Raw genomic sequence first — 26,727 nt, 5'->3', positions numbered from 1 at the left:
ATTAATATAACTCCTCCGTTGGAAAATTATCGTAGTAAAATGGAAAAATAATAAAATATATCACTCATGGCGCGAACGGGCTTCTCCCACCGCATCCCCCCTCCCTATGCCACCGCCGCGCTCCGCACAGAAAATGGTCAAAAACAAAAAGGGGTGCAACACGAGGACCCCAGGAGGTCACCCATCCTAGTACTACACTCGCCCAAGCACGGTTAATTGAGGAGTTCTGATGGGATTCTGTGCATTAGTACTGGTATAATCACACCCACCAAGTTTATGCCCCCTCATTCTCTTATGCTATTCAACCTCGCTAGTCGCCTATTAATTAAATAGTAATATAATTCCTCCTTCGTAAAATCATGGTAGTAAAATAGAAAAATAATAAAATATATTACTCCGTGGGGCGAACGGGCTTCTCCCACCGCATCCGCCCTCGCCATGACACCGCCGCGCTCCGCACAGAAAATAGTCGAAAACAAAAATTGGTGCAACACGAGGACTTCCCAGGAGGTCTCCCATCCTAGTACTACTCTCACCAAAGCACGCTTCCCTGCGGAGTTCTAAAGGGATCCGGTGCAGTAGTGCTGGTATGATCGCACCCGCCAAGTTTATGCCCCCTCATTCTCTTATGCTATTCAACCACGCTAGTCGCCTATTAATTAAATATTAATATAACTCCTCCTTCGTAAAATCATCATCGTAAAATGGAAAAATAATAAAATATAATACTCCATTGCACGAACGGGCTTCTCCCACCGCATCCCCCCTCGCCATGACACCGCCGCTCTCCATCCAGAAAATGGTCGAAAACCAAAAGGGGTGCAACACGAGGACTTCCCAGGAGGTCACCCATCTTAGTACTAGTCTCGCCCAAGCACGCTTAACTACGGAGTTCTGATAGGATCTGGTGCATTAGTGCTGGTATGATCGCACCCGCCTAGTTTACGCCCCCTCATTTTCTTATACTATCTTACCACGCCAGTCGCCAATTAATTAAATACTAATATAACTCCTCCTACGTAAAACCATCGTAGTAAAATGCAAAAATAATAAAACATATTACTCCATGGCTTAAAGGGCTACTCCCACCGCATCCCCCCTCCACATGACACCGCCATGCTCGGGACAGAAAATTGTCAAAAACAAAAACGGGTGCAACACAAGGACTTCCCAGGAGGTCACCCATTATAGTACTACTCTCGCCCAAGCACGCTTAACTACGGAGTTCTGATGGGATCCGTTGCATTAGTGCTCGTATGGTCGCACCCACCAAATTTATGCCCCCTCATTCTCTTATACTATTCAACCTCGCTAGTCGCCTATTAATTAAATATTAATATAACTACTCCTTCGTAAAATCACCGTTGTAAAATGGAAAAATAATAAAACATATTACTCCATAGTGCAAAGGGCTACTCCCACCGCATCCCCCCTCCCCATGACACCGCCACGCTCTGGAAAGAAAATGGTGAAAAACAAAAACGATTAAACACGATGACTTCCCAGGAGGTCACCCATCCTAGTACTACTCTCGCCCAAGCACGCTTAACTACAGCGTTCTGATCGAATCTGGTGCATTAGTGCTAGTATTATCATACCCACCTAATTTATTTCCCCTCATTCTCTTATGCTATTCAACCACACTAGTCGCCTATTAATTAAATATTAATATAACTCCTCCTTCGTAAAATCATCATCGTAAAATGAAAAAATAATAAAATATATTACTCTGTGGCGCAAACGGGCAACTCCCACTGCATCCCCCCTCCCCATGACACCGCCACGGTCTGGAAAGAAAATGGTCAAAAACAAAAACGGGTTTAACACGAGGACTTCCCAGGAGGTCACCCATCCTAGTACTACTCTCACCCAAGCATGCTTAACTACGGAGTTCTGATAGAATCCGATGCATTAGTGCTGGTATGATCGCAGCCGCCTAGTTTATGCCCCCTCATTTTCTTATGCCATTCAACCACACTAGTCGCCTATTAATTAAATATTAATATAACTCCTCCTTCGTAAAATCATCGTCGTAAAATGGAAAAATAATAAAATATATTACTCTGTGGCGCAAACGGGCTACTCCCACCGCATCCCCCCTCCCCATGACACCGCCATGGTCTGGAAAGAAAATGGTCAAAAACAAAAACGGGTTTAACACGAGGACTTCCCAGGAGGTCACCCATCCTAGTACTACTCTCGCCCTAGCATGCTTAACTACGGAGTTCTCATAGGATCCAGTGCATTAGTGCTGGTATGATCGCACCCGCCAAGTTTATGCCTCCTCATTCTCTTATGCTATTCAACCTCGGTAGTCGCCTATTAATTAAATATTAATATTACTCCTCCTTCGTAAAATCACTGTTGTAAAATGGAAAAATAACAAAATATATTACTTCAAGGCACGAACGGGCTTCTCCCACCGCATCCCCCCTCGCCATGACACCGCCGCACTACGTCGAGAAAATGGTCGAAATCGAAAATGGGTGCAACACAAGGACTTCCCTGGAGGTCTCCCATCCAAGTACTACTCTCGCCCAAGCACGCTTCACTGCGGAGTTCTGAAGGGATCCGGTGCATTAGTGCTGGTATGATCGCACCCGCCAAGTTTATGCCCCTTCATTCTCTTATGCTATTCAACCACGCTAGTCGCCTATTAATTAAATATTAATATAACTCCTCCTTCGTAAAATCACCGTAGTAAAATGGAAAAATAATAAAATATATTACTGCATGGTGCGAACGGGCTTCACCCACCGCATCCCCCCTCCCAATGACACCGCCACACTCCGCACATAAAATGGTCGAAAAGAATAATGGGTGCAACACGAGGACTTCCCAGTAGGTCATCCATCCTAGTACTACTCTCGCCCAAGCACGCTTAACTGCGGATTTCTGAAGGGATCCGGTGCAGTAGTGCTTGTATGATCGCACCCGCCAAGTTTATGCCCCCTCATTCTCTTATGCTATTCAACCACGCTAGTCGCCTATTAATTAAATATTAATATAACTCCTCCTTCGTAAAATCATGGTAGTAAAATAGAAAAATAATAAAATATATTACTCCGTGGGGCGAACGGGCTTCTCCCACCGCATCCGCCCTCGCCATGACACCGCCGCGCTCCGCACAGAAAATAGTCGAAAACAAAAATTGGTGCAACACGAGGACTTCCCAGGAGGTCTCCCATCCTAGTACTACTGTCGCCCAAGCACGCTTCCCTGCGGAGTTCTAAAGGGATCCGGTGCAGTAGTGCTGGTATGATCGCACCCGCCAAGTTTATGCCCCCTCTTTCTCTGATGCTATTCAACCACGCTAGTCGCTTATTAATTAAATATTAATATAACTCCTCCTTCGTAAAATCATCGTCGTAAAATGGAAAAGTATTAAAATATATTACTCCATAGTGCGAACGGGCTTCTCCCACCGCACCCCCCTCCCCATGACACCGCCACGGTCCGCACAGAAAATTGTCGAATACAAAAAGGGGAGCAACACGAGGACTTCCGAGGAGGTCTCCCATCCTAGTACTACTCTCGCCCAACCACGCTTCACTGCAGAGTTCTGAAGGGATCCGGTGCATTAGCGCTGGTATGATCGCACCCGCCAAGTTTATGCCCCCTTATTCTCTTATGCTATTCAACCTCGCTAGTCGCCTATTAATTAAATATTAATATAAGTCCTCTTTCGTATAGTCACCATTGTAAAATGGAAAAATAATAAAATATATTACTCCATGGCACGAACGGGCTTCTCCCACCATAGCCCCCCTCGCCATGACACCGCCGCGCTCCGCACAGAAAATGGTCGAAAAGAAAAATGGCTGCAACACGAGGACTTCCCAGGAGGTCATCCATCCTTGTACTACTCTTGCCCAAGCACGCTCAACCGTGGAGTTCTGATGGGATCCGGAGCATTAGTGCTGGTATGATCGCACCCGCCAAGTTTTTGCCCCCTCATTCTCTTATGCTATTCAACCACGCTAGTCGCATATTAATTAAATTTTAATATAACTCCTCATTCGTAAAATCACCGTCGTAAAATGGAAAATAACAAAATATATTACTCCATGGCGCGAACGGGCTTCTCCCACCGCATGCCCCCTCCCCGTGACCCCGCCACGCTCCGCATAGAAAATGGTCGAAAAAAAAAAGGGGTGCAACACGAGGATTTCCTAGGAGGTCACCCATCCTAGGACTACTCTCGCCCAAGCACGCTTGACTGCGGAGTTCTGATGGGATCCGGTGCATTAGTACTGGTATGATAGCACCCGCCTAGTTTATGCCCCCCACATTCTCTTATGCTATTCAACCACACTAGTCGCCTATTAATTGAATATTAATATAACTCCTCCTTCGTAAAATCATCGTAATGAAATAGAAAAATAATAAAATATATTTCTCCATGGCACGAACGGGCTTCTCCCACCGCATCCCCCCTCGCCATGACACCGCTAAAAAGGGGTGCAACACAAAGACTTTCCGGGAGGTCACCCAACTAGTACAACTCTCGCCCAATCACGGTTAACTCCGGAGTTCTGATGGGATCCGGTGCATTAGTGCTGGTATGATCGCACCCGCCATGTTCATGCCCCCTCATTCTCTTATGCTATTCAACCACGCCAGTCGCCTATTACATAAATATTAATATAACTCCTAGTTTTATAAAATTATCGTCTTAAAAAGGAAAAATAGTAAAATATATTACTCCATAGTGCGAACGGGCTTCTCCCACCGCATCATCCCTCCCCATTACACCGCCGCGCTACCCACAGAAAATGGCCAAAAACAAAAAGGGGTGCAACACGAGGACTTCCTAGAGGTCACCCATCCTAGTACTACTCTCGCGCAAGCACGCTTAACTGCGGAGTTTTGATGGGATCCGGTGCATTATTGCTTGTATGATCACACCTACCAAGATTATGCCCCCTCATTCTCTTATGCTATTCAACCACGCTTGTCGCCTATTAATTAAATATTAATATAACTCCTCCTTCGTAAAATCATCGCCGTAAAATGGAAAAATAATAAAATATATTACTCCATGGCGCGAGCAGGCTTCTCCCACCGCATCCCCCCTCCCCATGACACCATCGCGCTCCGCACAGAAAATTGTCAAAAACAAAAAGGGGTGCAACCCGAGGACTTCCCAGGAGGTCACCCATCCTAGTATTACTCTTGGCCAAGCACGCTTAACTACGGAGTTCTGAAGGGATCCGATCAGTTAGTGCTGGTATGATCGCACCCACCAAGTTTATGCCCCCTCATTCTCTTATGCTATTCAACCACGCTAATCGCCTATTAATTAAATATTAATATAACTCCTCCTTCGTAAAATCATCGTAGTAAAAATGAAAAAATAATAAAATATATTACTCCATGGCACGAACGAACTTCAACCACCGCATCCCCCCTCCCCATGACACCGCCGTGCTCCGTGCAGAAAAATGTCAAAAACAAAAAGGGGTGCAACACGAGGACTTCCCAGTAGGTGACCCATCCTAGTACTAGTCTCGCCCAAGCACGCTTAGCTGCGGAGTTCTGATGGGATCTGGTGCATTAGTATTGGTATGATCGCACCCTCCAAGTTTATGGCCCCTCATTCTCTTATGCTATTCAACCATGCTAGTCGCCTATTAATTATATATTATTATAACTCCTCCTTCGTAAAATCATCGTCGTAAAATTGAAAAATAAAAAAATATATTACTCCATGGCACAAACGAGCTTCTCCCACCGCATCCCCCCTCCCCATTACACCGCCACACTCCAGATAGAAAATGGTTAAAAACAAAAACGGGTGCAACACGAGGACTTCCCAGGAGGTCACCTATCCTAGTACTACTCTCGCCCATGCACGGTTAACTGCAGAGTTCTGATGGCATCCGTTGCATTAGTGTTGGTATGATCACACCCGCCAATTTATGTCCCCTCATTATCTTACGATATTGAACCCCGCTAGTCGCCTATTAATTAAATATTAATATAACTCCTCCTTCGTAAAATCATGGTAGTAAAATAGAAAAATAATAAAATATATTACTCCGTGGGGCGAACGGGCTTCTCCCACCGCATCCCCCCTCGCCATGACACCGCCGCGCTTCGTCCAGAAAATGGTCGAAAACAAAAAGGGGTGCAACAGAAAGACTTCCCAGGAGGTAACCCATCTTAGTACTACTCTCGCCCAAGCACGCTTAACTGCGGAGTTTGATGGGAACCGGTCCATTAGTGCTAGTATTATCGCACCCGCCAAGTTTATGCCCCCTCATTCTCTTTTGCTATTCAACCACGCTAGTCGCCTACTAATTAAATATTAATATAACTCCTCTTTCGTAAAATCATGGTAGAAAAATAGAAAAATAATAAAATATATTACTCCGTGGGGCGAACGGGCTTCTCCCACCGCATCCCCCCTCGCCATGACACCGCCGCGCTCCGTCCAGAAAATGGTCGAAAACAAAAAGGGGTGCAACACGAGGACTTCCCAGGAGGTCACCCATCCTAGTATTACTCTTGCCCAAGCACGCTTAACTACGGAGTTCTGAAGGGATCCGATCAGTTAGTGCTGGTATGATCGCACCCGCCAAGTTTATGCCCCCTCATTCTCTTATGCTATTCAACCACGCTAATCGCCTATTAATTAAATATTAATATAACTCCTCCTTCGTAAAATCATCGTAGTAAAATAAAAAAATAATAAAATATATTACTCCATGGCACGAACGAACTTCAACCACCGCATCCCCCCTCCCCATGACACCGCCGTGCTCCGTGCAGAAAAATGTCAAAAACAAAAAGGGGTGCAACACGAGGACTTCCCAGTAGGTGACCCATCCTAGTACTAGTCTCGCCCAAGCACGCTTACCTGCGGAGTTCTGATGGGATCCGGTGCATTAGTGTTGGTATGATCGCACCCTCCAAGTTTATGGCCCCTCATTCTCTTATGCTATTCAACCACGCTAGTCGCCTATTAATTATATATTATTATAACACCTCCTTCGTAAAATCATCGTCGTAAAATTGAAAAATAAAAAAATATATTACTCCATGGCACGAACGAGCTTCTCCCACCGCATCCCCCCTCCCCATTACACCGCCACACTCCAGATAGAAAATGGTTAAAAACAAAAACGGGTGCAACACGAGGACTTCCCAGGAGGTCACCCATCCTAGTACTACTCTCGCCCATGCACGGTTAACTGCAGAGTTCTGATGGCATCCGTTGCATTAGTGTTGGTATGATCGCACCCGCCAAGTTTATGTCCCCTCATTCTCTTACGATATTGAACCACGCTAGTCGCCTATTAATTAAATATTAATATAACTCTTCCTTCATAAAATCATGGTAGTAAAATAGAAAAATAATAAAATATATTACTCCGTGGGGCGAACGGGCTTCTCCCACCGCATCCCCCCTCGCCATGACACCGCCGCGCTCCGTCCAGAAAATGGTCGAAAACGAAAAGGGGTGCAACACGAAGACTTCCCAGGAGGTAACCCATCTTAGTACTACTCTCGCTCAAGCACGCTTAACTGCGGAGTTTGATGGGAACCGGTCCATTAGTGCTAGTATTATCGCACCCGCCAAGTTTATGCCCCCTCATTCTCTTCTGCTATTCAACCACGCTAGTCGCCTACTAATTAAATATTAATATAACTCCTCTTTCGTAAAATCAAGGTAGAAAAATACAAAAATAATAAAATATATTACTCCGTGGGGCGAACGGGCTTCTCCCACCGCATCCACCCTCGCCATGACACCGCCGCGCTCCGTCTAGAAAATGGTCGAAAACAAAAAGGGGTGCAACACGAGGACTTCCCAGGAGGTAACCCATCTTAGTACTACTCTCGCCCAAGCACGCTTAACTGCGGAGTTTGATGGGAACCAGTGCATTAGTGCTAGTATGATCGCACCCGCCAAGTTTATGCGCCCTCATTCTCTCAAGCTATTCAACCACGCTAGTCGCCTATTAATTAAATATTAATATAACTCCTCCTTTGTAAAATCATGGTAGTAAAATAGAAAAATAATAAAATATTTTACTCCATGGGGCGAACGGGCTTCTCCCACCGCATCCCCCCTCACCATGACACTGCCGCGCTTCGTCCAGAAAATGGTCGAAAACCAAAAGGGGTGCAACATGAGGACTTCCCAGGAGGTCAACCATCTTAGTACTACTCTCGCCCAAGCACGCTTAACTACGGAGTTCTGATGGGATCCAGTGCATTAGTGCTGGTATGATCGCACCCGCCAAGTTTATGTCCCCTCATTCTCTTACGATATTGAACCACGCTAGTCGCCTATTAATTAAATATTAATATAACTCCTCCTTCCTAAAATCATGGTAGTAAAATAGAAAAATAATAAAATATATTACTCCGTGGGGCGAACGGGCTTCTCCCACCGCATCCCCCCTCGCCATGACACCGCCACGCTCCGTCCAGAAAATGGTCGAAAACAACAAGGGGTGCAACACGAGGACTTCCCAGGAGGTAACCCATCTTAGTACTACTCTCGCCCAAGCACGCTTAACTGCGGAGTTTGATGGGAACCGGTGCATTAGTGCTAGTATGATCGCACCTGCCAAGTCTATGCCCCCTCATTCTCTTATGCTATTCAACCACGCTAGTCGCCTATTAATTAAATATTAATATAACTCCTCCTTCGTAAAATCATGGTAGTAAAATAGAAAAATAATAAAATATTTTACTCCATGGGGCGAACGGGCTTCTCCCACCGCATCCCCCCTCGCCATGACACGGCCGCGCTTAGCACAGTAAATAGTCGAAAACAAAAATGGGTGAAACACGAGGACTTCCCAAGAGGTCTCCCATCCTTGTACTACTCTCGCCCAAGCAGCGCATCCCCCCACCCCATGACACCGCTAAAATGGGGTGCAACACAAGGACTTGCCGGTGGGTCACCCAACCTAGTACAACTCTCGCCCAATCACGCTTAACTCCAGAGTTCTGATGGGATCCGGTGCATTAGTGCTGGTATGATCGCACCCGCCATGTTCATGCCCCCTCATTCTCTTATGCTATTCAACCATGCTAGTCGCCTATTACATAAATATTAATATAACTCCTAGTTTCGTAAAATCATTGTCGTAAAATGGAAAATAGTAAAATATATTACTCCATAGTGCGAACGGGCTTCTCCCACCGCATCATCCCTCCCCATTACACTGCCGCGCTACCCACAGAAAATGGCCAAAAACAAAAAGGGGTGCAACACGGGGACTTCCTAGGAGGTCACCCATCCTAGTACTACTCTCACCCAAGCACGCTTAACTGCGGAGTTTTGATGGGATCCGGTGCATTAGTGCTGGTATGATCACACCTGCCAAGATTATGCCCCCTCATTCTCTTATGCTATTCAACCACACTTGTCGCCTATTAATTAAATATTAATGTAACTCCTCCTTCGTAAAATCATCGTCGTAAAATGGAAAAATAATAAAATATATTACTCCATGGCGCGAACAGGCTTCTCCCACCGCAACCCCCCTCCCCATGACACCATCGTGCTCCGAACAGAAAATTGTCAAAAACAAAAAGGGGTGCAAGACGAGGACTTCCCAGGAGGTCACCCATCCTAGTATTACTCTTGCCCAAGCACGCTTACCTACGGAGTTCTGAAGGGTTCCGGTCCGTTAGTGCTGGTATGATCGCACTGAACAAGTTTATGCCCCCTCATTCTCTTATGCTATTCAACCATGCTAAACGCCTATTAATTAAATATTAATATAACTCCTCCTTCGTAAAATCATCGTAGTAAAATGAAAAAATAATAAAATATATTACTCCATGGCACGAACGAACTTCAACCACCGCATCCCCCCTCCCCATGACACCGCCGTGCTCCGCGCAGAAAAATGTCAAAAACAAAAAGGGGTGCAACACGAGGACTTCCCAGTAGGTGACCCATCCTAGTACTAGTCTCGCCCAAGCACGCTTAGCTGCGGAGTTCTGATGGGATCCGGTGCATTAGTGTTGGTATGATCGCACCCTCCAAGTTTATGGCCCCTCATTCTCTTATGCTATTCAACCACGCTAGTCGCCTATTAATAAAATATTATTATAACTCCTCCTTCGTAAAATCATCGTCGTAAAATTGAAAAATAAAAAAATATATTACTTCATGGCACGAACGAGCTTCTCCCACCGCATCCCCCCTCCCCATTACACCGCCACACTCCAGATAGAAAATGGTTAAAAACAAAAACGGGTGCAACACGAGGACTTCCCAGGAGGCCACCCATCCTAGTACTACTCTCGCCCAGGCACGGTTAACTGCGGAGTTCTGATGGCGTCCGTTGCATTAGTGCTGGTATGATCACACCCGCCAAGTTTATTCCCCCTCATTCTCATATGCTATTCAACCACGCTAGTCGCCTATTAATAAAATATTAATATAACTCCTCCATTGTAAAATCATCGTTGTAAAATGGAAAAATAATAAAATATATTACTCCATGGTGCGAACGGGCTTCTCCCTCCGCATCCCCCTTCCCCATGACACCGCCGTGCTCCGGACAGAAATGTTCAAAAACAAAAAGGGGTGCAACACGAGTACTTCCCAGGAGGTCACCCATACTAGTACTACTCTCGCCCAAGCATGCTTGACAGCGAAGTTCTTATGGGATCTGGTGCATTAGTACTGGTATGATCACACCCGCCAAGTTTATGCCCCCTCATTCTCTTATGCTATTTAACCTTGCTCGTCGCCTATTAATTCAATATTAATATAACTCCTCCTTCGTAAAATCATCGTCGTAAAATGGAGAAATAGTAAAATATATTACTTTGTGGAGCGAACGGGCTTCTCCCACCGCATCCCCCCTCCCCATGACACCGCCGTGCTCCACAAAGAAAATTGTCAAAAACAAAAAGGGGTGCAACACGAGGACTTCCCAGGAGGTGACCCATCCTAGTACTACTCTCGCCCAAGCACACTTAGCTGCGGAGTTCTGATGGGATCCGGTGCATTAGTGTTGGTATGATCGCACCCGCTATGTTTGTGGCCCCTCATTCTCTTATGCTATTCTACCACGCTAGTCGCCTATTAATTAAATATTAATATAACTCGTCCTTCGTAAAATCATCGTCGTAAAATTAAAAAATAACAAAATATATTACTCCATGGCACGAACGGGCTTCACCCACCACATCCCCCCTCCCTATGACTCCGCCACACTCCAGGCAGAAAATGGTTAAAAACAAAAACTGGTGCAACACGAGGACTTCTCAGGAGGTCACCCAGCCTAGTACTACTCTCTCCCAAGCACGGTTAACTGCGAAGTTCTGATGGCATCCGATGCATTAGTGCTGGTATGATCGCACCCGACAAGCTTATGCCCCCTCATTCTCTTATGCTATTCAACCACGCTAGTCGCCTATTAATTAAATATTAATATAACTCCTCCGTTGTAAAATCATCGTAGTAAAAGGGAAAAATAATAAAATATATTACTCCATGGCGCGAACGGGCTTCTCCCACCGCATCCCCCTTCCCCATGACACCGCCGCGCTCCGGACAGAAATATTCAAAAAGAAAAAGGGGTGCAACACGAGTACTTCCCAGGAGGTCACCCATACTAGTACTACTCTCGCCCAAGCACGCTTGACAGTGAAGTTCTTATGGGATCCGGTGCATTAGTGCTGGTATGATCACACCCACCAAGTTTATGCCCCCTCATTCTCTTATGCTATTCAACCATGCTAGTCGCCTATTAATTCAATATTAATATAACTCCTCCTTCGTAAAATCATCGTCGTAAAATGGAAAAATAGTATAATATATTACTTCGTGGTGTGAACGGGCTTCTCCCACCACATCCCCCCTCCCCATGACACCGCCGCACTCCTCACAGAAAATGGTCAAAAACAAAAAGGTGTGCAACACGAGGACTTCCCAGGAGGTCACCCATCCTAGTACTATTCTAGCCCAAGCACGCTTAAATGCGGAATTCTGTTGGGATCCGTTGCATTAGTGCTGGTATGATTGCACCTGCCAAGTTTATGCCCCCTCATTCTCTTATGCTATTCAACCGCGCTAGTCGCCTATTAATTAAATATTAATATAACTCCTTCGTTGTAAAATCATCGTAGTAAAATGGAAAAATAATAAAATATATTATCATGGCGCGAACGGGCTTCTCCCACCGCATCCCCCCTCGCTATGACACCGCCGCGCTCTGCACAGAAAATGGTCAAAAACAAAAAGGGGTGCAACACGAGGACCCCAGGAGGTCACCCATCCTAGTACTACACTCACCCAAGCACGCTTAATTGAGGAGTTCTGATGGGATCCGGGGCCTTAGTGCTAGTATGATCGCACCCGCCAAGTTTTTGCCACCTCATTCTCTTATGCTATTTAACCACGCTAGTCGCCTATTAATTAAATATTGATATAACTCCTCCTTCGTAAAATCATCGTAGTAAAATTGAAAAATAATAAAATATATTACTCCATGGCGCGAACGGGCTTCTCCCACTGTATCCCCCCTCCCCATGACACTGTCGTCCTCCGCACGGAAAATGGTCCAAAACAAAAAGGGGTGCAACACGAGGACTTCCCAGGAGGTTACCCATCCTAGTACTACTCTCGCCCAAGCACGCTTAGCTGCGGAGTTCTGATGGGATCCGGTGCATTAGTGTTGGTATGATCGCACCCTCTAAGTTTGTGGCCCCTCATTCTCTTATGCTATTCTACCACGGTAGTCGCCTATTAATTAAATATTAATATAACTCCTCCTTCGTAAAATCATCGTCGTAAAATTAAAAAATAATAAAATATATTACTGCATGGCACGAACGGGCTTCACCCACCGCATCCCCCCTCCCTATGACTCCGCCACACTCCAGGCAGAGAATGGTTAAAAACAAAAACGGGTGCAACACGAGGACTTCTCAGGAGGTCACCCATCCTAGTACTACTCTCTCCCAAGCACGGTTAACTGCGGAGTTCTGATGGCATCCGATGCTTTAGTGCTGGTATGATCGCACCCGACAAGCTTATGCCCCCTCATTCTCTTTTGCTATTCAACCACGCTAGTCACCTATTAATTAAATATTAATATAACTCCTCCGTTGTAAAATCATCGTAGTAAAATGAAAAAATAATAAAATATATTACTCCGTGGCGCGAACGGGCTTCTCCCCTCGCATCCCCCCTCCACATGACAACGCCGTGCTACGCATAAAAAATGGTCGAAAACAAAAAGGGGTGCAACACGAGGACTTCCCAGGAGGTCACCCATCTTAGTACTACTCTCGCTCAAGCACGCTTAACTGCGGAGTTCTAACGGGATCCGGTGCATTAGTGCTGGTGTGATCGCACCCGCCAAGTTTTTGCCCCCTCATTCTCTTATGCTATTCAACCACGCTAGTTGCCTATTACATAAGTATTAATATAACTCCTAGTTTCGTAAAATCATCGTCGTAAAATAGAAAAATAATAAAATATATTACTCCATGGCGTGAACGGGCTTCTCTCACCGCATCACCCCTCCCCATGACACCGCCGCACTCCGCACAGAAAATGGTCAAAAACAAAAAGGGGTGCAACATGAGGAATTCCCAGGTGGTCACCCATCCTAGTACTACTCTCGGCCAAACACGCTTGACTGCGGAGTTCTGATGGGATCCGGTGCATTAGTGCTGGTAGGATAGCACCCGCCAAGTTTATGCCCCCTCATTCTCTTATACTACTCTCGCCCAACGTTAGTCGGCTATTAATTAAATATTAATTTAACTCCTCCTTCGTAAAATCATTGTAGTAAAATGGAAAAATAATAAAATATTTTACTTCATGGTGCAAACGGGCTTCTCCCACCACCTCCCCCCTCCCCATGACACCGCTGCGCTCCGCACAGAAAATGATAAAAACCAAAATGGGGTGCAACACGAGGAATTTCCAGGAGGTCACCCATCCTAGTACTACTCTCGCCCGAGCACGCTTAACTGCGGAGTTCTGATGGGATCCGGTGCATTAGTGCTGGTATGATCGCACCTACCAAGATTATGCCCCCTCATTCTCTTATGCTATTCAACCATGCTAGTCGCCTATTAAGTAAATATTAATATAACTCCTCCTTCGTAAAATCATCATAGTAAAATGGAAAAATTATAAAATATATTACTCCATGGCGCGAACAAGCTTCTACCACTGCATCCCCCCTCCCCATGGGACCGCCGCGCTCCGCATAGAAAATGGTCAAAAACAAAAAGGGGTGCAACATGAGGACTTCCCAGGAGGTCACCCATCCTAGTACTAATCTCGCCTAAGCACGCTTAACTACGGAGTTCTATTGGCTTAGAAGGGAAGATTTAGCAGTTTATTTCCCAACATCATCGTCTCATTGTTCTGTAATGGAAGTAATTATAATGGGAACCCCTTCGAAGAAAGTTAGAAATTGGATATATTGTACTATGGTGCGATTCTTAACTTGTGTTCCTTTCATTGTGATGAACAACCCAAAAAAGAAAAAGTGCTCCCCCATCTTACTTTCTAGTGCAAAGTTATGGCCCTCGAAACTTAAGTCCACATTTATTTCGATGTTCCTTTAAAGGGAAGGCAATTTCTTTTATGTAAACCAAACAACAAAACATTTGGAGCTAGGATAACTAAGATTTGCTCTTCTGATGATAGGTAATTGGCCAATATTGGAAAAAATTAGGTTGTTATCAAAGTATGCATGTTTTGGCGCAGTAGGTAGTATGGGAGCTAGATCTTGTTCTAGCGCTAACGACCCTTAATCCATAAGTTAAAGAAACCCTAATTTGAAGGGAAATCGAATTGATTCATAAATCAGAAATGTGTTTTATTTCATCCAAAGGATTATTTTTGTAAGAAGGTAGTATTACAAAAAAATGGAAACCAAAAAAAAAAAAGGTAACCAAGTAAAATAGTGAAATTATAATAGGAAACTACTACTCCAAAATTGCGCATAGAACTTCAGAGTACCGGTACACCCCTTAAACATATGAATTTGGCTTTCAAATTAGTGGTCCAATAATTAATTGGACAACCTATAGAGCACTGAATTCCATTTCCGAAAAGGTATTATGGCTCCCATAACTCCACCCAAGTCAAAAGTTATGGCCTTCAGAATTGAGCTGTACAATAGGAGAAGAAAATAACCTTGCGTAGGCTATAGCGGCAAGAGACCAAGAGAAGAACTTTCTGTATGAGGGAGCCTCATCTAATGGTTGGAGGGTCAGCCTTTTCACCAAGATTCATCTCGTCCCCCTTTTCCTCGGCTCCTCCACCAATCACGATAAGCTCGGGAGGAGGGATCATTCCTTCCACACTAGGCTCTCTCACGAAGGAAATAAGGCTAAAAGAGGGGGGGGGATCTTTCCATATTTTTTTTCACACACTAAAAATGGTAAAAAGAGGTACTATTTATAGGTTTTCAGACTCACCACCCTGAACTTTAATGGACCTTCCAATAATGGTTTGGTTGGTCCGCCAACCCAAAAATGCACTATTTCACAGACCCGACTGTTATTTGTAAATTTCCAAAGAGAAATATGGTGGGCTCACCAAATATTTGGCATGCTCGAGGTCCATGACTAGTCCGGTTTGTCTCGATCTGACTTCTAGGAGTGATTCTGGGAGATCCGATGGTCCAATTTTTGCGTGCTATATATAGTCGATATCGTCTTACCAAGAAATATCCAATGGCATCGTCTTCGAGCTCCTTTTTTGTTTGTACAAATTCAAGATTTGCAAGGAAGGATGTTCTACCCTATTACAAGTTGGGGGTGTTCCGGTAATCCTTATTTATCCTTATTTATGCCATTCCGAAAACCCTTATTTATGCCCTTTAAAAATCGATTCGTTAATATATAACATACTAATATAACGTGCCACAAGACTGAGTATGAATAGAGGTGACAGGCCGGGTTTGGGTTGCTGTAGGGTTTCAAGTTGGATTAGGGTTTGGGTTGCTGCAGGGTTTCAAGTTGGATTAGGGTTTTAGATCGGATTAGGATCTTGGGTTGCTACCAGGTTTTTAGGTTAGATTAGGGTTTTGGATCAGATTCAGGTTTTGGGGTTAGTGCGGGGTCTGGATCATCATAAAAGGCCTAAATTCTCCTCCAATGTAGAGTACAAACCTTGATCATTCCCTTTGGTCATCATTATCAAGGTGAATGACAAAATTAGATGTCCACATAATGCCCCTCTTTGTCCGAGACATGTGCATGTATTGCCGTCATCTTGCTCAACGATGGCGGAAGTGCAAATACAAAAGTACGAGCGACTAATTAATTGATAAATTCTTGTGAGCAGCCAAAACATCGATTAATCAAGAGATTAATATGATCGTGTCTAGTGAATCCTTTAGTGGGCCACCATTGTTTGGTTTCTGTCAAGTTGTTAGTACAAAAAAATTTGACCAAATTTGATCAAGAAATGTTTAAACAATCTTTATGCAAGTCCAGGGGTATTTTGGTCTCTTTTAGACATAGTACCCTAGGCCAAGTGGTAATTACGCCATCAAATGGTATTCTGGCAATGTTAGACCTAATACCCCAAGCTGATTAGCCTTTGGCCATCCAATGGTATTTTGGTCATATTAAGCCTAATACCATGAGCCAATCAATATTTGGGCTATTCAATGAGGAAATAGGAAGATTCAAGGAAAACAGGAAAAGTAATAGGGAAGGGTACATACCATGGGGCCTTCTAGGGTCAGGGGAATGCAGACTGTCTCCTTATCTAGGAAGGCATTGTAGTCTCCTAACAAGTCCAAGAAATTGTCATCCCATACCCCCAGCTAACTACTCGGCCTCGCCCTCAGGAACGTCCTCTAGATAGTGCATGGTAGTAGGAGGAAGACAAGGGACAATGCGTCGGTTCGCATCCGACCACTGAGCAATGAACCACTCCCCCAGGTACCAAGCCCTACCATTGGGACCTTGGAACAATACCCATATACGAGTCAAGGCCGTAGCTCACTCTAGCTGCACCTTGTTAGGGAACTTTATCCGCTGAAAGGGCCTTCAGTCAACCTGCACTAGTAAAAGAGTGAGTACAATACAAAAAAAAAAAAAATGAAAAAACTCAAAAGCAAGCAAGACTTACCATCACTATGCTGTTCAAGAGAGAACGAGAAGTGGATCCCCTCGGTGTGATGAGTTGCCCTTCAAAACATGGTTGTTCTCTCATCTCCTGGATGTTGGGAAGAAGAGTTTATCAGCATTATGAAGCTTCGGGCACATGAACTCCATGTGCTCATAATCCTTTGCATCGGCCCCATGTAGCCCAAATCCATTGCATCGCCCCCATGTGGCCTAAGTCCATTGCATCAACCCTATGTGGCCTAAGTCCATTGCACTGGCCCTATATGGCCCAAACCAATTTGCACCGGTCCCAAGCGATCAAAACCAAGACATTCTCGATCCTCTAGTCCCAAGGAGACTATAACCACCTTGCGGCCCCAGGTGGCCCAAGTTAACTCAAACCGATCCCAGGCGACCAAAACCAAGATATTTTCGGTCCTCTAGTCCCAAGGAGACTATGAGCACCTTGCGGCCCTAGGCAGCCCAAGTCAACTCAAATTGATTCCAGGCGACAAAAATCAAGATACCCGGTCCTTTGGTCCCAGGAGACCTAGACCAGACCCTTAGACTAGCAGTCCCAGGTGACCTAGACTAAGGAAATCAAATTTTCTATTTACTAACATCGTTTGCAGGATCGAAAGGGATCAAATTTCCTTCCCACAATCGATGGTTCAGGTAAAATCCTAGATGTAGCCCCAGGAGGCCCAAGATCAAGCCAAACCGGTCCCAGGTGACCAAAATCAAGATACCCAATCCTATGGTCCGATGAGACCTAGACCATACCCCTAGACTAGTAGTCCTAAATGACCTAGACTAGGGAAATCAAATTCTATGTTTACTAACATCTTTTGTAGGATTGGAAGGGCTCAAATTCCTTTCCTAAAACTGATAGTGTGGCCCCAAGAGGCCCAAGATCAAATTCTCTAAACATCTTTTGCAGGATTGAAAGGGCTCAAATTTCTTTCCTACAATCGATGGTGCAGCCCTAAGAGGCCCAAGATCAAACTCACTTAAACCGTTCCCATGTGACCAAAATCAAGACACCTAGTCCTATGATCCCAGGAGACCTAGACTAGTAGTCTCAGGTGACCTAGACTAGGAAAATTAAATTATATGTTTACTAACATCTTTTGCAGGATTGAAAGGGCTCAAATTTCTTTCCTACAATCAATGGTGTGGCTCCAAGAGGCCCAAGATCAAACTCACTCAAATCGGTCCTAGGAGACCAAAATCAAGATACTTGGTCCTTCGGTCCCAAGAGACCTAAACCAGACCCCTAGGCTAGAAGTCCCAGGTGACCTAGACTAGGAAAATCAAAATTTCTATTTACTAATATCATTTGTAGGATTGAAAGGGCTCAAATCTCCTTCCCACAATCAATGGTTTAGGTAAGATCCTAAACTTTTCATAGTTAAAAGATATTGCCTGTTGCATTTGCACCTGTGTCACTCTTGAGCAAAGTGACAACAATACATGCTCTAGGTGACAAAATATGGTCGTTCTTTTCTTTGCCCTTCGACTGTGGCACATACCTCGACCAAAGAGGGACATTTTATAGGCACCCAATTTTATCACCCTCCCCCTGCTATGATGACTCACGGATTATGGATGCGGCCATTTGCTTTCAATCAATAGAGATAACAACTGACTAGGGTTGTTTAACCCCAGAATACCCCTTTCACATCCTAAAACCCAGAAACCCTAGAACTTGGGAAAAAGAGGGGTCTAATTATGACATGTCATATAGAAAGGAATTAGGTCAAAAATGACTATATGGATGAATAGTGCTTGAGAAAACTATTCAAATGATGTATGGTAGGTCAAAATCGGACCATCGAATCTCCCATAATCAACCTTGGAAGACAGAACCCTTATATACCACAAGATCAGAATCTAAAATATTCTTCAGAATATTCCTTCGTGACCCTGCAAATGTCTCTCACCCAAGAGGATTCAATATGAGACAAGATCTCTGAACTTCACCCCCTTGGGATCCAAAAATCTATAAATAGGCTCCTATTTACCATCCCAAGACACACTTGGTTGGTATACTTATGCCCTCCCTTGGGTGAGTTAATCCCTTATTGCCTTTGCCTTTGTTGGCTCTCTTTCTAGCCTTTTTGGCCCCTCCCCTTAGCCCCTTCCCTTAGTTAGCCTTTGCTAGCTTATCCCTTCCTTAGCTTTCCTTAGCCAAAGCTTTTTTGAAATGCTGCTCAAGCTTTAGCCCTTTAGCAGCCTTCCTTAGCCGAAGCTCTGCCTAAGTGCTACCCAAGCTTTAGTTTATTAGTAGCCTTCTTTAGCCGAAGCTCTACTGAAGTTCCGCTGAAGCCTTAGACCTTTTATAGCCTTCCCTAGCCGAACCTCTGCCAAAGTTTTGCTAAAGCATTAGACCTTTAGTAGCATACCCTAGCCGAACCTCTACCAAAGTTCTGCTGAAGCATTAGCACTTTAGTAGCCTTCCCTAGTCGAAGCTCTACCAAAGTTTTGCTCAAGCCTTAGCCCATTGATAGCCTTTCCTAGCCGAAGCTCTGTCGAAATTTCGTTAAATCTCAGCTCAAGAATCACACTCTCCTAAGACGAACCTCTGTCCAAATATACAAAAGATCGCCATAGTCAACATCTCTGAAGAAAGGAAATTATAGGCCAAAGCTACTTTCCCTTGAGCCGGAAAAACTCACTAGAAGATTTATATTTATTTCAATAAGAGGCCCACCCCTCTTGACCCGAAACAGGGGTCAAGCTCAGGTATAATCACTCACTGAATTAGCATAATGTAGCTCTTTCATTTACATTGTGGTAGTGTATATATGTAATAATTTAGTCATGCATGTGATATAGAAATAAGAGTGGAAGATGTTCGTTCTTAAGCCTCTAGTAGGAAGACCAGTTGAACCGGGTAGATTTGGTGCCTAACACCTTCCTAATTCTATAACTTGACACGTATTCTATTCTCTTGACCAAACTGATTTTTGGGCCCTTTCCTAATTCTACAACCTGACCTTGGTCCTAAGCCCATAACCCTAGGTGGTGACTCCAAATCCTTTTTACATGACCCCAATCCCCCTTTAATAGACCATCATCAACACGCAACTCGGAGAGGCTATACCTCCCAAAACCACTCCTTCAAAGAAAAGGACGACCCTACGAATTAGGCCCCCCGTGTATCCTTGAGCAAGGGCCCATGGAGGAGCTTTGAGAGAGGAGAGAGAGAGGGCCGCTACCATCACACTGGGTTACAACTTTGGAGACTTCTCGCATCGTTTTAGCCAATTGATCATACTTTTGTTCAAGCGTGTTAAACTAGGCCCTCATAACAGGTGCTTGATCGCCAGTTTGGACGGGAGGTGGGTCAATTGTCCTAAGGTCATTGATGACATCGGTTTTTGGCTAGCTTGAGGGTTTTACGGTTGCTGGTCCTCCTTCTTGGCTATCATTATATTTTTACCCACCTTCGGACGCTGGCATTAGCGTAGAGGGGAAAGGGGGGTACGTTTCCTCATAAGTCATTTCACAAATCTGAGTTGTATTCCACTTCTTCTGGTATGTTCGCTTTACTATTTCATGCCTACTACTCTGGTTCCCACAGATGACGACAATCTGTTGTGGTCGAAGATCCGTTGACACTTAGATGTCTACCTTGTGTAGTGGAAAAAAGGGTAAGAGGCCTAGAGTGGACTATGGGGTTAATCCTCTAATGCTTAAGTCAAGGATCCGTGCAACAACAATATTAGTGAACTAAATCGTGTACTTACGCTTAAGTCAAGGATCCGTGCAACAACAGTATTAGTGAACTAAATCGTGTACTTACCTCTACCTGGTCTTTTTCTTTTCCTTTATAGGATTGCATCCCTTGGAGTCCCATTAGGAAACAACCTCTTATTTTGGTCAATTTCTAGCAGCCATAGGATCGTATCCCATTAGCTTCCTTCTTTAGTGGGGAATATTCCTCATCATTTGAGGAATCATATTACCCTTTCTCTTTGGAGAGATAGAGTCCTCCTCCGACTTTGCCACAAAAGGAAGGCTGTTTCCCTTTTGGATCTCGGGATCTGAAGTTGCTAGAGTCACATGGATGTTCGTGGTTTTCATTTAAATAAGGTGATTAATTGGTCACCACGTGTCATCATCTAGTTGAGTGATAGGTTTTATGCATATCAGAATACAACATGTTATCTTTGCAGATGATCTTATGATCTTTGTAAAGGTTGTTAATGACTCTGTCATAGCTAGTTTGAGGGCTTTAGATGAGTTTGCATCCTTCTCTGGGCTGTATATCAATAGGACTAAGTCTCTATTATTTTAGGGGGCCTTACTCAAGCTAGCAGTATGCAATTATTGGAATTAACGGGTTTTAAGGAAACCAAGTTATCAAGTAGGTATCTTGGGGTCCCTCTTGTTACAGGAAAGCTTATCATAGGAGACTGCAACCCTATTCTGGATTTGATCAGGAAAAAACTTAAAAGGATGAAAAATAAGATTTCTCTACTATACTAGAAGGCTTCAGTTGATCTCATCAATGGTACAAGGGTGCTATATTTATTGGTTAGGTATTTTTGCCCTTTCAAGTAATCTTATAGCAAAGATGGAATCTATCTTTTCAAACTTTTTATGGTCTGGTCCATCTCTGGAGAAGAAGATACATTATATTTTCTTGGATGCTATATGTAAACCTAAGGAAGAAGGGGGATTAGGTTTGAAAAGAGTGAAAAACATGAATGTGGTTGGAATTATGAAACAAATATGGTGGATTGCATCTCATAGGAAGAGCATATGGGTGGAGTGGGTCTACAAGAGGTATTTAAAGAAGGAATCTATTTGGACTATGAAGGTTACTAGTGAAACTTCTTGGGTTTGGAGGAAGATTTTGAAGTATAGGGATAAAGTGGAAGATGTTATTATGCATATTGTATCCAATGAAAGATCCACTAGACTATGGCTGGATAATTAGCACCCAAAAGGTATTCTTTTTAAGATATTTGGTTGGTTCACCATTAGGTATGATTCTGATTTGTCTTATCTTGCTACAGTTGAAGAAATCTTAAGGAATGGAAAGTGGTAGCCTACTCCAACTACAACTTCTGAACTCAAGGAAGCTTGGGGATGTCTTCAAAATATCCCTAGACTTCATTATGATGAGGAAGACTTAGTGGTGTGGAAAGGAGATCCTTCAGGAGTCTTTACTACCAAATCAACTTGGGAGATGGTGAAGATGAAAGAGAAGAAGGTTACTTGGAAGAGATCTGTTTGGATCAAAGGCAATATCCCAAGGCATTCATTCACTGCATGAAGATGTTTAGTAGATGCTCTTCCAACAAAGGACCAGCTCATCAAAAGGAGGATGAATATTAACCCTTAATGCATTTTCTGTTGGGTAGGTATGGAAAGTAGAAATCATTTATTCTTTGAATGTCAGTTTACTTATGCTTTATGGGGAAAAGTATCTCTATTATGCATTCAAAATGGGAAAAAATAAGATAATGTCATGAAAATTACATTGTGGGTGAAAAATGAATTTAATGAAAGTGACCCTTTAAAAGTAGTGGGGAGGTTAGCTTTTTGTGCTACAGTACAACACATTCGGCAAGAAAAAAATTTTAGGATCTTCAAATAAAAAAATTGAACACTTCTTAGATTATTGATGCCATAATTTCAGACGTTAAGTTGAAATGTTCATTATTGAGATTTATGGCTGAATGCAATCCTAAGAACTAGTTCTTTGTAACAACTTAGGGAATCAAAACCACTTGGAAAGCAGTGATTCCTAGAGCCTATTGCTGGTTTCAGCAACTAGAGAACATGGTAACATTGCATTTTGATGGTTCCCTTACACATGATAGAGCATCATATAGAGGGCTGATCAGAGATAGGGTGGGGGTACCTATTATAGCTTTTGCAGGTATGGAAGAAAATGCAAGTATTTTGTATTTGAAATTACAGACTATATATTTAGAGGAGTCACCATTTGTGTTGAAAAGAATATCATGGAGGTGTCCATTCGGTCAGATTCAAAACTGGCTATTGATATTTTAAATGGTGTGATAGAAGGACCTTGGCAAACCAGAGTTATTAAAAGTGAAATTCTGAATAGGTCAAAATCACTAGCACGGAAGGAGTTCAAACATGTTTGGAGGGAGGTAAATAAATCAGCTGATTTTATGGCATCAAATGCAATAGGCCAAGAGAGACACTATTATTCAAGCTCAAGATTTTCCAGATGAGCTGAATAATTTGATAAGAGATGATTCGGAGTTTAAAGTCTTCTATAGATTGTAATCTTTGATTTTGATTCTCATTTATAATGCGGGGCCTGTCCTGCTTGGTTTCAAAGGGTCTATTTTCCTTTCTTTTGGTATGTTCAGAGAAAGAGATTAAGATTGCCTTACTCTGTATATTTTCTTCTTTCTTAATACATACATATCACTTACAAAAAACAGAGAGAATACAACATGTTATCGATTGGTAAATTGAAGTCCCAAAATCCTCGAGCAATCTCCATTGTTTCTTCATTCTCCTTTGTCTTGCCGTTCACAATTAAACCGGGGCACTACTAGATATTTCATGGACGTGATCGTCCGTACAAAAGATTTAAGCATCCATAGAACCATACACATGGCAACATTTTGGGAGTTTTTTTTTTTTTTTTTTTTTTGATAGGTAACATTTTGGTAGTTGGGAAGCAGCCAATTTGGAAAAGCAGAACACTATAAATTCTCCACATTTTATCATCACCAGTAGTCATTTGGTCAAATTTTTTATTTTTTTGGTAGAAGTCATTAGCTCAATTAGGCCGTTTGCAAATTGGCAACATGGCCTCAAGCCTTGAGTCTTGACCAGCACCAACTGGAAAGCCCGTACAGGAACCTGCAGTAGTGAACGGCAATGAACCGCCGCCGAGATACATCATCACAGACGGTGACCACAGAGAAACCATCGACGGGAACGCTTCTTTCTCATCTTCAATCCCAACGGTCAATCTCCAACTCTTATCCTCTCCTTCAACACCCGGAAATGAGAAAGAAGCAGAGATGGAGAAGCTTGGATCTGCACTCCTTTCTTGGGGTTTCTTCGAGGTCCAATAATTAACACTGTTTTTAAGTGTTTCGTCCACTCTCCTTTTAACTTTCTACAGATGTAAGCTGTTTTTGTTAATTATAGAAATAAGAGACACCATCCACCAGATTTGTTTATTTAATTTCAGGCAATTGGACATGGGATTCCAAGCTCTCTCCTTGGTGAGGTACGCAACGTTGCAAAAGGATTCTTTGATCTTCCAATGGAAGAGAAGCTGAAGTACTCCAAGGTTGATGGCGGCAAGGGATCGTATGGGACTGATGAAACTGTTTCAGAAGATCAGGTTCTTAACTGGTCTGACCGACTCCAGTTCATTGTCTAACCAGAAAACCAGAGGAACCTCTGCTTTTGGCCTGACAATCCTATTCGCTTCAGGTGCTTTCACTAACTTAACTCATACTGGTATACAGTTAAATGTTAGCTTATCCTGTCTGCTTAGATCGATTGCTTTCAAAGAGATTTCACAGAATGATCTCAATCAATAGAGAGACCCAAAAAGAATTGGTTGGTGGGGTTTTATTTCTTGGTGGAAAGGTACTTTCAAAATTTAATGAAATCAAAACTATGAGACGAGACAGATATTTCCTTTGATTAAGAGGAAAGGAATATAAGCGTTGCCCTTACACCATAAAAAACAATAATGGTTGCAGAGAAATCATGCATGAATATAGCATGAAGACAAGTTTGGTGGTCGAGGCCATACTCAAGGCGATGGAAAGGCTGATGGGTCTAGAAGATAATTACTTTGTAAATCAGGTAGGTGGTAAGGACAGAACGTTTGCAAGGTTCAACTACTACCCTCCTTGTTCGCGGCCCGAACATGTTTATGGGATCAAACCCCATACTGATGCAAGCGTAATCACCATCGTGTTGCAAGATACAGAAGTGGAAGGGCTACGAGTCCTAAAAGATGGCCAATGGATCAAAGTTCCTATCGTCCCTTATGCGCTGCTCATTAACCTAGGAGACATGGTAGAGGTATATTTTCCTGCCCCTCTTCTTTCCTGTAAATATTATCCCCTTTTAAGAAATATCCACATCAACTTGGGAATCAGTCTTCATTGATGCTTTCAACCAGGTCATTTCAAGGTTGATACATCGGATGGGATCAATTGCCTTTCGATAGCAGTAATAAATGGATAGAAAATACTAGGACATCATATTTTTCTTACAGACTTCATGCAGGTAATTTAGTTATTTATCGGAAATTTGGAACTGGTTCTTGCAGATAGTGAGCAATGGAATATTCAAGAGCCCGTTGCATAGAGTGTTAACAAATTCAGAAAGAGAGAGAATCTCTTTGGCCATGTTCTACCTACCAGAAGATGCAAGAGAGATCGAACCAGCAGATGTGTTGATTGATGAAGTTAGGCCCAAGTTGTTCAGGAAGATAACGGTGAAAGAATATGCAGAAGAAAAAATCCGGAGCTACCAGCAAGGAAAGATAGGAATTGATTGGGCCAAAGCTTAATTTCAGAAATCTCGTCATTGCTCTGCTTTGATTGTTTTTTTTCCTTTTCTAGACCTTGTTTTCAGCCTTATTATATCCTTTATTAAGTGTTCTCAAGCATGGTACCAACAGAATTTGTAACCAGACTTCGTATGCCCTTCAACACAATTAGTTTTCCCTATCAAATAGATGGATATACGATATAATGTCACATATAATTACTGGTATCAAGTGGCTTAAATGACTAAAGATTCCATGGCTTAAAGGGCAGAAAGGAAATTATGCATCACTCCCAATCCTTACAACAACTGGGGAATGTTTGAGATACTGGCTGATATGACCCAAATTGCCATGTCAATTTACCCTTTGGTATATTAGAATTATGACTCATGTAACGAACAAGTAATGGGATTTGCAACCCCTATACCAAGTCTTAGTGAGAGTTGTAACCCCAATGCCTTGATGGAAGGGGTTTGAGTGTTTTAAAGCTATATATATGGTCTTAGTTTGGGGGCACTGTGTGCGACAATCTATTTATGTTGCCAGCCTGAAATATCCCTGCAGAAACCATAAACCATAAAAAAAAATTGTTCATATTTGTTAGAATCTGAAGGCGGCAAAGAGTTGAATATTGAAGCAAGATGAACAATCCTATAAGGAGGTAAGTTCCACTACCATATCAAGATTGTGAGATTGAACTTGATAATTGTTTTTTAAGATAGAAACTTCTTGTTCATGAAGTTTTGCCTCGGTCTTAGCTGGACTCTCTGTTCTTGTGCGGGCAGCAAAGCAAAAGGCTGCTGCATGCCTGCATGAGATATTTAAAAAAAAAAAAAAAAAGTTGATGATCGAGTTCAATCACGGTTGTCGGAGCAATCCTAAAACCCACTTATTATAGGCTTCTATATCACGACGGTGTTGAGCGGTAGTACTCTCAGCTGGTTTGTCCATAACATTGGTCAAATACTCAAGATAGTTTTGCTCATTGAACAAATATTGAATCTTTCGATGCCACATATCATAGTTGGGTCCAGTCAATTTGTCACCCTTGGTAAGGTCCGCAACAACATGATTAGTGGCCATATCACACACACACAAGAATGTGTAAGGTAAACATTAGATACACATTAAGA

At 43.2% G+C, this 26,727-nt stretch overlaps 30 non-coding genes and 13 pseudogenes across 30 annotated transcripts; 1 reads left to right on the top strand and 42 right to left on the bottom strand.

Annotated features, from left to right (window-relative positions):
* Nucleotides 1–150: 150 nt before the first annotated feature.
* On the bottom strand, nt 151–267 carry LOC122072375 (annotated as a pseudogene).
* A 215-nt stretch (nt 268–482) lies between these two features.
* On the bottom strand, nt 483–601 carry LOC122072326. Its single transcript, XR_006138387.1, has one exon. It is a non-coding gene; the product is annotated as a 5S ribosomal RNA (ribosomal RNA).
* A 215-nt stretch (nt 602–816) lies between these two features.
* On the bottom strand, nt 817–935 carry LOC122072531. The gene has a single exon (XR_006138541.1). It is a non-coding gene; the product is annotated as a 5S ribosomal RNA (ribosomal RNA).
* Nucleotides 936–1,149: 214 nt separating this feature from the next.
* On the bottom strand, nt 1,150–1,268 carry LOC122072452. The gene has a single exon (XR_006138467.1). It is a non-coding gene; the product is annotated as a 5S ribosomal RNA (ribosomal RNA).
* Nucleotides 1,269–1,481: 213 nt separating this feature from the next.
* LOC122072388 lies at nt 1,482–1,600 on the bottom strand (annotated as a pseudogene).
* A 215-nt stretch (nt 1,601–1,815) lies between these two features.
* Nucleotides 1,816–1,934, bottom strand: LOC122072372 (annotated as a pseudogene).
* Nucleotides 1,935–2,149: 215 nt separating this feature from the next.
* LOC122072323 lies at nt 2,150–2,268 on the bottom strand. The gene has a single exon (XR_006138384.1). It is a non-coding gene; the product is annotated as a 5S ribosomal RNA (ribosomal RNA).
* Nucleotides 2,269–2,483: 215 nt separating this feature from the next.
* On the bottom strand, nt 2,484–2,602 carry LOC122072386. Its single transcript, XR_006138409.1, has one exon. It is a non-coding gene; the product is annotated as a 5S ribosomal RNA (ribosomal RNA).
* Nucleotides 2,603–2,817: 215 nt separating this feature from the next.
* On the bottom strand, nt 2,818–2,936 carry LOC122072522. The gene has a single exon (XR_006138532.1). It is a non-coding gene; the product is annotated as a 5S ribosomal RNA (ribosomal RNA).
* Nucleotides 2,937–3,151: 215 nt separating this feature from the next.
* Nucleotides 3,152–3,270, bottom strand: LOC122072530. The gene has a single exon (XR_006138540.1). It is a non-coding gene; the product is annotated as a 5S ribosomal RNA (ribosomal RNA).
* A 214-nt stretch (nt 3,271–3,484) lies between these two features.
* Nucleotides 3,485–3,603, bottom strand: LOC122072526. The gene has a single exon (XR_006138536.1). It is a non-coding gene; the product is annotated as a 5S ribosomal RNA (ribosomal RNA).
* A 215-nt stretch (nt 3,604–3,818) lies between these two features.
* On the bottom strand, nt 3,819–3,937 carry LOC122072345 (annotated as a pseudogene).
* Nucleotides 3,938–4,151: 214 nt separating this feature from the next.
* LOC122072498 lies at nt 4,152–4,270 on the bottom strand. The gene has a single exon (XR_006138511.1). It is a non-coding gene; the product is annotated as a 5S ribosomal RNA (ribosomal RNA).
* Nucleotides 4,271–4,458: 188 nt separating this feature from the next.
* Nucleotides 4,459–4,576, bottom strand: LOC122072354 (annotated as a pseudogene).
* A 216-nt stretch (nt 4,577–4,792) lies between these two features.
* On the bottom strand, nt 4,793–4,910 carry LOC122072376 (annotated as a pseudogene).
* A 215-nt stretch (nt 4,911–5,125) lies between these two features.
* LOC122072532 lies at nt 5,126–5,244 on the bottom strand. The gene has a single exon (XR_006138542.1). It is a non-coding gene; the product is annotated as a 5S ribosomal RNA (ribosomal RNA).
* A 216-nt stretch (nt 5,245–5,460) lies between these two features.
* Nucleotides 5,461–5,579, bottom strand: LOC122072511. Its single transcript, XR_006138522.1, has one exon. It is a non-coding gene; the product is annotated as a 5S ribosomal RNA (ribosomal RNA).
* A 215-nt stretch (nt 5,580–5,794) lies between these two features.
* On the bottom strand, nt 5,795–5,913 carry LOC122072365 (annotated as a pseudogene).
* Nucleotides 5,914–6,127: 214 nt separating this feature from the next.
* LOC122072387 lies at nt 6,128–6,245 on the bottom strand (annotated as a pseudogene).
* A 215-nt stretch (nt 6,246–6,460) lies between these two features.
* LOC122072524 lies at nt 6,461–6,579 on the bottom strand. The gene has a single exon (XR_006138534.1). It is a non-coding gene; the product is annotated as a 5S ribosomal RNA (ribosomal RNA).
* Nucleotides 6,580–6,794: 215 nt separating this feature from the next.
* Nucleotides 6,795–6,913, bottom strand: LOC122072464. Its single transcript, XR_006138478.1, has one exon. It is a non-coding gene; the product is annotated as a 5S ribosomal RNA (ribosomal RNA).
* A 215-nt stretch (nt 6,914–7,128) lies between these two features.
* On the bottom strand, nt 7,129–7,247 carry LOC122072335. Its single transcript, XR_006138396.1, has one exon. It is a non-coding gene; the product is annotated as a 5S ribosomal RNA (ribosomal RNA).
* Nucleotides 7,248–7,462: 215 nt separating this feature from the next.
* Nucleotides 7,463–7,580, bottom strand: LOC122072383 (annotated as a pseudogene).
* A 215-nt stretch (nt 7,581–7,795) lies between these two features.
* LOC122072527 lies at nt 7,796–7,913 on the bottom strand. The gene has a single exon (XR_006138537.1). It is a non-coding gene; the product is annotated as a 5S ribosomal RNA (ribosomal RNA).
* Nucleotides 7,914–8,128: 215 nt separating this feature from the next.
* On the bottom strand, nt 8,129–8,247 carry LOC122072362. The gene has a single exon (XR_006138407.1). It is a non-coding gene; the product is annotated as a 5S ribosomal RNA (ribosomal RNA).
* A 215-nt stretch (nt 8,248–8,462) lies between these two features.
* Nucleotides 8,463–8,580, bottom strand: LOC122072533. The gene has a single exon (XR_006138543.1). It is a non-coding gene; the product is annotated as a 5S ribosomal RNA (ribosomal RNA).
* A 309-nt stretch (nt 8,581–8,889) lies between these two features.
* On the bottom strand, nt 8,890–9,008 carry LOC122072334. Its single transcript, XR_006138395.1, has one exon. It is a non-coding gene; the product is annotated as a 5S ribosomal RNA (ribosomal RNA).
* Nucleotides 9,009–9,223: 215 nt separating this feature from the next.
* On the bottom strand, nt 9,224–9,342 carry LOC122072506. The gene has a single exon (XR_006138517.1). It is a non-coding gene; the product is annotated as a 5S ribosomal RNA (ribosomal RNA).
* A 215-nt stretch (nt 9,343–9,557) lies between these two features.
* LOC122072369 lies at nt 9,558–9,676 on the bottom strand (annotated as a pseudogene).
* A 215-nt stretch (nt 9,677–9,891) lies between these two features.
* On the bottom strand, nt 9,892–10,010 carry LOC122072405. The gene has a single exon (XR_006138422.1). It is a non-coding gene; the product is annotated as a 5S ribosomal RNA (ribosomal RNA).
* Nucleotides 10,011–10,225: 215 nt separating this feature from the next.
* Nucleotides 10,226–10,344, bottom strand: LOC122072329. Its single transcript, XR_006138390.1, has one exon. It is a non-coding gene; the product is annotated as a 5S ribosomal RNA (ribosomal RNA).
* A 214-nt stretch (nt 10,345–10,558) lies between these two features.
* On the bottom strand, nt 10,559–10,677 carry LOC122072331. The gene has a single exon (XR_006138392.1). It is a non-coding gene; the product is annotated as a 5S ribosomal RNA (ribosomal RNA).
* A 215-nt stretch (nt 10,678–10,892) lies between these two features.
* On the bottom strand, nt 10,893–11,011 carry LOC122072519. Its single transcript, XR_006138530.1, has one exon. It is a non-coding gene; the product is annotated as a 5S ribosomal RNA (ribosomal RNA).
* Nucleotides 11,012–11,226: 215 nt separating this feature from the next.
* On the bottom strand, nt 11,227–11,345 carry LOC122072366 (annotated as a pseudogene).
* Nucleotides 11,346–11,559: 214 nt separating this feature from the next.
* On the bottom strand, nt 11,560–11,678 carry LOC122072515. The gene has a single exon (XR_006138526.1). It is a non-coding gene; the product is annotated as a 5S ribosomal RNA (ribosomal RNA).
* A 215-nt stretch (nt 11,679–11,893) lies between these two features.
* Nucleotides 11,894–12,012, bottom strand: LOC122072344. Its single transcript, XR_006138405.1, has one exon. It is a non-coding gene; the product is annotated as a 5S ribosomal RNA (ribosomal RNA).
* A 213-nt stretch (nt 12,013–12,225) lies between these two features.
* LOC122072370 lies at nt 12,226–12,342 on the bottom strand (annotated as a pseudogene).
* Nucleotides 12,343–12,557: 215 nt separating this feature from the next.
* On the bottom strand, nt 12,558–12,676 carry LOC122072435. The gene has a single exon (XR_006138450.1). It is a non-coding gene; the product is annotated as a 5S ribosomal RNA (ribosomal RNA).
* A 215-nt stretch (nt 12,677–12,891) lies between these two features.
* Nucleotides 12,892–13,010, bottom strand: LOC122072523. Its single transcript, XR_006138533.1, has one exon. It is a non-coding gene; the product is annotated as a 5S ribosomal RNA (ribosomal RNA).
* A 215-nt stretch (nt 13,011–13,225) lies between these two features.
* Nucleotides 13,226–13,344, bottom strand: LOC122072327. The gene has a single exon (XR_006138388.1). It is a non-coding gene; the product is annotated as a 5S ribosomal RNA (ribosomal RNA).
* A 216-nt stretch (nt 13,345–13,560) lies between these two features.
* On the bottom strand, nt 13,561–13,679 carry LOC122072525. The gene has a single exon (XR_006138535.1). It is a non-coding gene; the product is annotated as a 5S ribosomal RNA (ribosomal RNA).
* Nucleotides 13,680–13,897: 218 nt separating this feature from the next.
* Nucleotides 13,898–14,016, bottom strand: LOC122072508. The gene has a single exon (XR_006138519.1). It is a non-coding gene; the product is annotated as a 5S ribosomal RNA (ribosomal RNA).
* Nucleotides 14,017–23,851: 9,835 nt separating this feature from the next.
* On the top strand, nt 23,852–25,809 carry LOC122072311 (annotated as a pseudogene).
* The last annotated feature ends 918 nt before the right edge of the window (nt 25,810–26,727 follow it).

The sequence above is a fragment of the Macadamia integrifolia genome, chromosome 2, assembly GCF_013358625.1.
Source record: "Macadamia integrifolia cultivar HAES 741 chromosome 2, SCU_Mint_v3, whole genome shotgun sequence".
Taxonomy (NCBI): Eukaryota; Viridiplantae; Streptophyta; class Magnoliopsida; order Proteales; family Proteaceae; genus Macadamia; species Macadamia integrifolia.
This window is presented reverse-complemented; position numbering and strand designations above follow the sequence as displayed.